Source organism: Oncorhynchus masou, chromosome 29 (genome assembly GCF_036934945.1).
Source record: "Oncorhynchus masou masou isolate Uvic2021 chromosome 29, UVic_Omas_1.1, whole genome shotgun sequence".
Lineage (NCBI taxonomy): Eukaryota > Metazoa > Chordata > Actinopteri > Salmoniformes > Salmonidae > Oncorhynchus > Oncorhynchus masou.
Genome location: NC_088240.1, coordinates 12,530,657 through 12,540,179, shown reverse-complemented (window position 1 = coordinate 12,540,179; position 9,523 = coordinate 12,530,657).

Here is a 9,523-nt window from a genome sequence, read left to right as displayed (position 1 = left end):
ACAGTGTCCAAAGGGACAGATGTATAGAGAATGGTGTCGTCTGCGTAGAGGTGGATCAGGGAATCACCAGCAGAAAGAGCGGCATCGTTGATATATACAAAGAAAAGAGTCGACCCAAGAATTGAACCCTGTGGCACCCCCATAGAGACTGCCAGAGGTCCGGACAACAGGCCCTCAGATTTTACACACTGAACTCTATCAGAGAAGTAGTTGGTGAACCAGGCGAGGCAGTCATTTGAGAAACCAAGGCTGTGGAGTCTACCGATAAGAATGTGGTGATTGACAGTGTCGAAAGCCTTGGCCAGGTCGATGAAGATGGCAACACAGTACAATCTTTTATCGATGGCGGTTATGATATCGTTTAGTACCTTGAGCGTGGCTGAGGTGTACCCGTGACCAGCTCGGAAACCGGATTACATAGCGGAGAAGGTACGGTGGGATTCAAATGGTCAGTGATCTGTTTAACTTGGCTTTCAAAGACTTTAGAAAGGCAGGGCAGGATGGATAATAAGTCTATAACACTTTGGGTCTAGAGTGCCACCCCCTTTGAAGTGGGGGATGACTGCGGCAGCTTTCCCATCTTTAGGGATCTCGGACGAAACGAAAGAGGTTGAACAGACTAGTAATAGGGATTGCAACAATGGCAGAGGATAATTTTAGAAAAAGAGGGTCCAGATTGTCTAGCCCAGCTGATTTGTACAGGTCCAGGTTTAGCAGCTCTTTCAGAACATCTGGATTTGGGTGAAGGAGAAGCTGGGGAGGCTTGGGCAAGTAGCTGCGGGGGGGGGGGGGAGCTGTTGGCCGGGGTTGGGATAGCCAGGAGGAAAGCATGGCCAGCCGTAGAAAAATGCTTTTTGAAATTCTCAATTATCATGGATTTATCAGTGGTGACAGTGTTACCCTGCCTCAGTGCAGTGGGCAGCTGGGAGGAGGTGTTCTTGTTCTCAATGGACTTTACAGTGTCCCAAAACGTTTTGGCATTAGAGCTACAGGATGCAAATTTCTGTTTGAAAAAGCTAGCCTTTGCTTTCCTGACTGACTGTGAGTATTGGTTCCTGACTTCCCTGAACAGTTGCATATCTCGGGGACTATTTGATGCTATTGCAGTCCTCCACAGGATGTTTTTGTGCTGGTTGAGGGCAGTCAGGTCTGGAGTGAACCAAGGGCTATATCTGTTCTACATTTTTTGAGATGGTGAGGAAATTACTTTTAAAGAACGACCAGGCATCCTCGACTGACGGGATGAGGTCCATATCCTACAGGATACCTGGGCCAGGTCGATTAGAAAGGCCTGCTCGCAGAAGTGTTTAAGGGAGCATTTGACAGTGATGAGAGTTGGTTGTTTGACCACGGACCCATATCGGATGCAGGCAGTGAGGCAGGGATCGCTGAGATCCTGATTGAAAACCACAGAGGTGTATTTGGAGGGCAAGTTGGTCAGGATAATATCTGTGAGGGTGCCCATGGTTACAGATTTTGGGTTGTAACTGGTGGGTTCCTTGATAATTTGTTTGAGATTGAGGGAATCTAGTTTAGATTGTAGGACTGTCGGGGTGTTAAGCATATCCCAGTTTAGATCACCTAACAGAACGAACTCTGAAGATAGATGAGGGGCAATCAATTCACATATGGTGTCCAGGGCACAGCTGGGAGCTGAGGGGGGGTCTATAACAGGCGGCAACAGTGAGAGACTTATTTCTGGAGAGATTAATTTTTTTAATTAGAAGCTCGAACTGTTTGGGCATATACCTGGAAAGAATGACATTACTTTGTAAGCCATCTCTGCAGTAGATTGCAACTCCTCCCCCTTTGGCAATTCAATCTTGACAGAAAATGTTGTAGTTGAGAATGGAAATCTTTTTTGGTGGCCTTCCTATGCCAGGATTCAGACATGGCAAGGACATCATGGATGGCAGAGTGTGCTAAAGCAGTGAGTAAAACAAACTTAGGGAGGAGGCTTCTGAAGTTAACATGCATGAAACCAAGGCTGTTTTGGTTACAGAAGTCAAAAAATGAGAGTGCCTGGGGACACGCAGGACCTGGATTAACCTCCACAGCACCAGAGGAACAGAGGAGGAGTAGGATGAGGGTACAGCTAAAGGCTATCAAAACTGGTCATCTAGTGAGTTGAGGACAGAGAATAAAAGGAGCAGATTTCTGGGCATGGTAGAATAGATTCAGGGCATAATGTACAGATGGGTATGGTGGGGTACTGTAATGTGGAGGTAAACCCAGGCATTTTGTGACGATAAGAGAGATTGCATCACTGGACGTACTAGTTATGCTACTAGTTAGTACTACGTACGTGTAGGAGATGGGACAAAGAAGGTATCTGAGGCATGATGAGTGGGACTAGGGGCTCCGCAGAAAACTAAAACAATGATAACTATCCTAAACAACAATATTCAAGGCATATTGACATTTGAGAGAGACAAAGTGAGGCATAAAGCAATCACAGGTGTTGATTGGGAGAGCTAGCTAAGACAACAACGGGTAAGACAACAGCTAACCAGCTTAGACAACAACATGTAAAATGGCGATGAATGGGCAGAGAGGGTCAGTTAACTATACACAGGGCCTGAGTTCGAGGCTGGGGCTGACAGACAAACAAAAAAATGGAGTACCGTGATTAATGAACAGTCCAGCAGGCATCAGCTATGTAGCCAAGTGATCATCTTGTTTCATTGTATGTAATGGCAGAGATTAGGGATGAATAAAGTATAACCATAATCATATAAACAGAACTCTATGCATTGTTATATGAATACAAGTCCAGATATTGAAGCCAAGGATTAGCAAATTGTTGTTTTTATTTACAAGTAAACTTGGGTGGGCAGCAGGGGTGTTATCTTCTTATCTTCTCCTCTCCTGCCCTCTTTCCTCCTCTCCTCTTATCTTCTCCTCTCCTGCCCTCTTTCCTCCTCTCCTCTTATCTTCTCCTCTCCTGCCCTCTTTCCTCCTCTCCTCCTCTCCTCTGGTCTTCCTCCTCTCCTCTTATCTTCTCCTCTCCAGCCCTCCCTCCTCTCCTCTTATCTTCTCCTCTCCTGCCCTCTTTCCTCCTCTCCTCTGGTCCTATATTCTCCTCTCCAGCCCTCCTCCTCCTCCTCCCTCCCTCCCTCTCCTCCCTCTTATCTTCTCCTCTCCTCCCTCTTTCCTCCTCTCATCCTATCTTCTCCTCTCCAGCCCTCCTTCCTCCTCTCCTCTGGTCCTATCTTCTCCTCTCCAGCCCTCCTTCCTCCTCTCCTGCCCTCTTTCCTCCTCTCCTCTTATCTTCTCCTCTCTAGGTCCTATCTTTATCTTCCCTCTCCTGCCCTCCTTCCTCCTTCTCCTCTCCTGCCCTCTTACCTCCTCTCCTCTCCTATCTTCTCCTCTCTCTTTCCTCCCTCCTCTTATCTTCTCCTCTCTAGCCCTCTTTCCTCCTCCTTCTCCTCTCCTGCCCTCTTTCCTCCTCTCCTCTTATCTTCTCCTCTATCTTCTCCTCTCCAGCCTCCTCTCCTCCCTCTCCTCTCCTCTTATCTTCTCCTCTCCAGCCCTCCTCCTCTCCTCCTTCTCCTCTCCTGCCCTCCCTCCTCTCCTCTTATCTTCTCCTCCCTGCCCTCTTTCCTCCTCTCCTCTCCTCTGCCCTCTTTCCTCTCCTCTTATCTTCTCCTCTCCTGCCCTCTTTCCTCCTCTCCTCTTATCTTCTCCTCTCCTGCCCTCCTTCCTCCTCTCCTCTCCTGCCCTTTCCTCCTCTCCTCTTATCTTCCTCCTCCCTTCTCCTCTCCTCAGCCCTCCTCTCCTCCCTCTTTCCTCTGGTCCTATCTTCTCCTCTCCTGCCCTCCTTCCTCCTCTCCTCTTATCTTCTTCTCCTCCCTCTTTCCTCCTCTCCTCTTCTTCTCCTCTCCTGCCCTCCTTCCTCCTCTCCTCTCATCCTATCTTCTCCTCTCCTGCCCTCCTTCCTCCTCTCCTCTGGTCCTATCTTCTCCTCTCCAGCCCTCCTTCCTCCTCTCCTCTGGTCCTATATTCTCCTCTCCAGTAATTTCTTCTTCTCTCCTCTCTCCAGTCATCTCTTCTCCTTTCCTCTGCTCTACTATCCTCTCCAGGCAATGACATGTGTTTTGACTTGCCATTCAACAAGCAATTGATCCAAAGGCCTTTTTGTGCTTATCGTTGACACCAATAAAAGACTGGCCTATTCCTTCAAAGTCCAGTCTGTCCAGTTTCCCCTGGTGCACGTGACACATGGCCACATTATTCAGCCTTGTTTGACTCATGGATGATCTAAGCCACGTCTTCAGCCTCCTCAGGGCACTAAAACTCCTCTCAGCCTCTACAGAGGAGGCAGGGATGACCAGAAGAAGCCTTACTAAAGCTTCCAACTGACTGAAGAGACCACTCACCTCTGGCACCATTTCCCCAATAATGCTAGGAACATCTGAGCTCGTTTGATATGTGTAATTAGCCCCAAACATGGCCAGCTGCACCTGCAGTAGTCTTGAATTCAATTCAGGATACTGGTCTACCACCTTGTCCATGTCTCAGCGTAGCAGCACATTTTCAAGCTTTTGCAGTTTGTAAAATCCAGTCTGATCAAGCCTCTCTATGAATTGAGTATTCACTGTGTCCAAGGCGTTGTAGAATTGGGCTCTGTACAAAGACTGGGCATCTGGATGGATATGGACTGCAGCCTGACAGGTGTAGGTTTGCGGATATGAAGCATCTGAATAGGTTGTAGGTCCAACTTTGTTGTCACAGCAGTTGCTTTTGTGAACAAGACATCAAAGTGCTCCTCCGTTCACTTGTCCTGCATGCTTGTTTTGACGTGGTCCACAGCCTCCAACATGCCTGAAACGGTCTGTTTCCTAAGCTGCAGGGAGGTGTTCAGACACTCCAGATCCCCCATCAGGTCTTCAGCCATTACAAGGCCGAGCACAGTGTTCCCTTTAAGAAATGTTCCATGAAGACCATTAGCTTTAGTTGAAGTGTCAGATGAGCTGTATGATGCCATTTCTTCAAGGACTGTCAGCACTGACTCATACTGGCTGAGAACTGAGCGGATGGCAGGGGTGCGAACAGTCCACCTGGTGGGACAGAGGTTTCAACAAGGTCAATCAATGCTTTGATTTTGTGATTTCCTGGAAAATCACCTTGAACTTGCCAGATTGATTAAAGAAGCCCCCCTCCAATTCATGCACCAGACCCATTGAATCTCTTCCTAGTGGAGAGGCTACACAGGCAGCCTGCATAACTACGTTCACAAAGTGTGGATCACAGTGACAATACATAGCCAGCAGTTGTTCTTTCCTTAAAATGTCTTGCACCCCCTGCAATCATCCAGCCATGTTTTTGGCACCGTCATAGGTTTGTCCTGGAAGTTGGGACAGAGGACGGCCGAGACGCATTCACATCACATGCCATCTTGGCTATATTTTGCCCTGCCGTTGATGACATGTCGTAGAGTCCCAGGAATTGTTCCATTGGTTGTAGACCTGCATCTAGAGTCAAACATATGGACTCCTGATATATCCTGTGTACCATCAAACATATGGACTCCTGATATATCCTGTGTACCATCAAACATATGGACTCCTGATATATCCTGTGTACCATCAAACATATGGACTCCTGATATATCCTTTGTACCATCAAACATATGGACTCCTGATATATCCTGTGTACCATCAATGATAAGTGCGAACTGGACCACTGGCATTATTTCCCACAAGATTTCTTTGACTATTATATTCCCCAACAGCTTCAAAATGTTGTTTTGCCTTTGGGGACTTGTGAAATCAAAGTGACCTTTCAGCCAGGTGGTCAGCTCTGCATTGCCCAGCTGGTGCTTAAAATTGGCTTTGGGGGTGACCAGTGAAATATACCTGCTGGAGCACGTGCTGCGGGTGGGTCCTGCTATGTTGACCAGTGAACTGAGATAAGGCGGGGCTTTACCGAGCAAAGACTTGTAGATGACCTGGAGCCAGTGGGTTTGGCGACGAGTATGAAACGAGGGCCAGCTAACGAGAGAGTACAGGTCGCAGTGGTTGGTAGTATATGGGGCTTTGGTGACAAAACAGATGACACTGTGATAGACTGCATCCAATTTGTTGAGTAGAGTGTTGGAGGCTATTTTGTAAATGGCATCGAAGATCAGTAGGATAGTCAGTTTTACGAGGGTATGTTCGGCAGCATGAGTGAAGGATGCTACTTTTGCGATATAGGAAGCCAATTCTAGATTTAATTTTGGATTGGAGATGCTTAATGTGGGCCTGGAAGGAGAGTTTACAGTCTAACCAGACACCTAGGTATTTGTAGTTGTCCACATATTCTAGGTCAGAACCATCCAGAGTATTGATGCTGGACGTGCGGGCAGCGATAGGTTGAAGAGCATGCATTTAGTTATACTTGCATTTAAGAGCAGTTGGAGGCTACGGAAGGAGAGTTATGGCATTGAAGCTCGTCTGGAGGTTAGTTAGCAGTGTCCAAAGGAGGGCCAGAAGTATACAGAATGGTGTTGTCGGCATAGAGGTGGATCAGAGAATCACCAGCAGCAAGAACGACAACATTGATGTATACAGGGAAGAGAATCAGCCCGAGAATTGAACCCTTGTGGCACCCCCATAGAGACTGACAGAGGTCCGGACAACAGGCCCTCCGATTTGACACACTGAACTCTGTCAGAGTTGGTGAACCAGGCGAGGCAGTCATTTGAGAAACCAAGGCTGTTGAGTCTGCCGATAAGAATGTGGTGACTGACAGAGTCAAAAGCCTTGGCCAGGTCAATGAATACGGATGCACAGTACTGCCGCTTATCGATGGTAGCTTTTCCATTTAGGACCTTGAGCGTGGCTGAGGTGCACCCATGACCAGCTCGGAAACCAGATTGCACAGCGGAGAAGGTACGGTGGGATTCAAATGGTCGGTGATGTTTGTTAACTTGGATTTCAAAAGACCTTAGAAATGTGATCCTCCCCCTACAATCGATATTATAATTACGGCCCTGCTTTGTTCTCCAAGCATTGCGATCGGTTCCCAACTACAAGTCCTCTAGAATAGAGCGAAAGGTTTTGGCAAACGCCAGACCGACAAATTAAGACAGAGCTCATTCCTTCAGCTTATTTATTTTATTGACCACTTACACTTAAGAAAACAATTAAAACATTATTATAGCCATATTCAATCACTACCTATGGATGTTAACACTTCTAGAAGAGGGTTGGAACAAAAATGCAGTTTCATTACTCCAAATAATGCATCCTCTGATCTTTCAACAGGCAAGGCAAGATCTCAGAACGACACCAAAGATCTTTATAACTAAAGATAAACCACAGCCATTTATACATCTGGTGAAATATGGCTCATTGTTCTATGGTAACGCCGTGTAGAGACAAAAGGCTATGACTCTAATGACACCCAACTAAGATATGCACTACATGGGGAATAGGGTGTCATTTGAGACAGATTAGAGTGCGAGTAACTCTAGAACCTTAGCATAGATCCCATCCTTCTTGTAAGTGGGGAGGCACAGATTCCATTTGGCTTAACATTATTTTGGGGTGGAAAAATTATGTCCTCCCTAAAATGTTGCTGTTCTTTTGGCAGTAACTCCAACAGAACAATTTTAACTATAATATCTGAAAACGTGTGACTAAATGTGACTATTCACAAAAAAAATGACCCAAGTTACAGGTGCATTTTGAGTTAGTGTTCAGCCATTTGTAAGCACCATAAAATTCAACTGTAACAACCCTCCCCTTAGTGTATCACTGGACGTACCATCAGTACACCCCCCCCCCCACCACCCCCCCAGAAAAAAAAACACCGTCTTAAAGCCAATTTATGCTTCGTCAGCAAATGTGACCAGAGGCTTCGTATGGAGGGTGGTAACCCGTTGTGGAGCCTCGAGGCATGCAGAGGCCAAATCAAGCACATGCCTCTCAAATGTGGTAATAATGGGGAGGACTCCGTATAGCGGCACTTCCTTAACAGCTCTGCTTTGCTTCAGGAAGCACAACAATATGAATGTCCTGACTTCTGCAGAGACCGTATCGCCGTAAATGCTGCACAGGCAAAGCAGATGTCGGATTGACCATGAAGCGCCGTTTAATACATTTACCGATAAGCAGTGGGATGCAGACCTCAACTGCTTCACCATCAAATGACCTTTACCCTTGTTCCTCAACCCAGTCCAAAAGGAACCCAAGTAGGTGCACAAAAATATCCAACAAGGGGACCCCTAAGAAATGGATTAAGAACACCATTCTGAAAACTGCCACTGGTACCTAGCTTAGCCCTTAACCACAGATCTAGGATCAGATTTCCCTGCCCCAAATCATAGCCTTAGACCATTAGGTGGATGCAAAAATATCTGACCCTCGAACTCGGGTTAGGGGAGACTTGCATCAACTCCATATTATATTCAGAATTAAAAATTAATTATGTTTAATGATGTTGAAAACCTTAACAAGTTTGGTTGGAGCAACCAGCGACAGTCATAACATTCCCTTTACACAGGAGTAACACCGGACTCCCATTATGATGTGACTGACAAAATGGCCACCAACCAAAACAGAGAAGTAGCCATTAAACGGCAGCAGCAATGGTTGTACACAAACAATCCCTCAGAAATCCTGTTATTAAACACCAGTAAATGTAAGCATGATATGAAACCCTAGGCTACAAATAGCAGAGTGTGGATTATTATTCAGCATATGGTCATATGAGAACTCCACCCCACACCATGTTGAGTGATGGTGTCTCTCAAGTAGATGTCTTCACGGGTCCAAAAAGCTGGACCTGTTCCAAAATGGACCCGGGCTTTCCCTACTCTAACCCGATATGTATAAATACAATTTTTGAATTTAGTCAGAGACTCATTCCGAACAAACCCAGAGACAGCTCGACCCGTTCCGTGTAGACCTGGTCAGATCCAGCCCCGGTCCGATCCGAGTGAGGGAAGCAACAGAAAACACTTTTTTAAAGCCGATAAAACACGTGAGGGAGGTGCCGCTCCAGCAGGTGGGGGAGGGGGCCGTACTGTGAGCGAGTGAGAGAGAGATGAGACAGCAACCAACCAATAGCTGCCATAGCTAAATGATTTATCAAATATGATTACGTCGTACCGGGCTTGACTGTATCAAACCGGGAGAAGCGAATTAAGCGAGCTGATATTAGCGAGCTAGGCTAACTGAGGCTGCAGTGCTTACGCTTTTTCATCCTACACTTACAACTCCAGACTATTGTCGTTGTAGCCCATCCCTCGCCTTTAACTTGTAATTATATTTCTCCTAACTTTTGCCACACAGGAAGGCTCTATGACTAGCCTATTGTAGCTTTGTTAACTTATGACTGGCCAACAACAAACGCCACTCTCGTGGAAGCAGCATAAATTACTACATTTGTCTCTACTGTAGCAGTCGCGTTTGGATCTGTACGGGCTCTTCCGGACAAGTAAATTAAAGTTACATGTAGGCCTACCCGTGATAATCAGTTCAGATTCAACCCGTGACATTATTTCAAATTCTGGATCAGGTCTCGAGTATAGGTG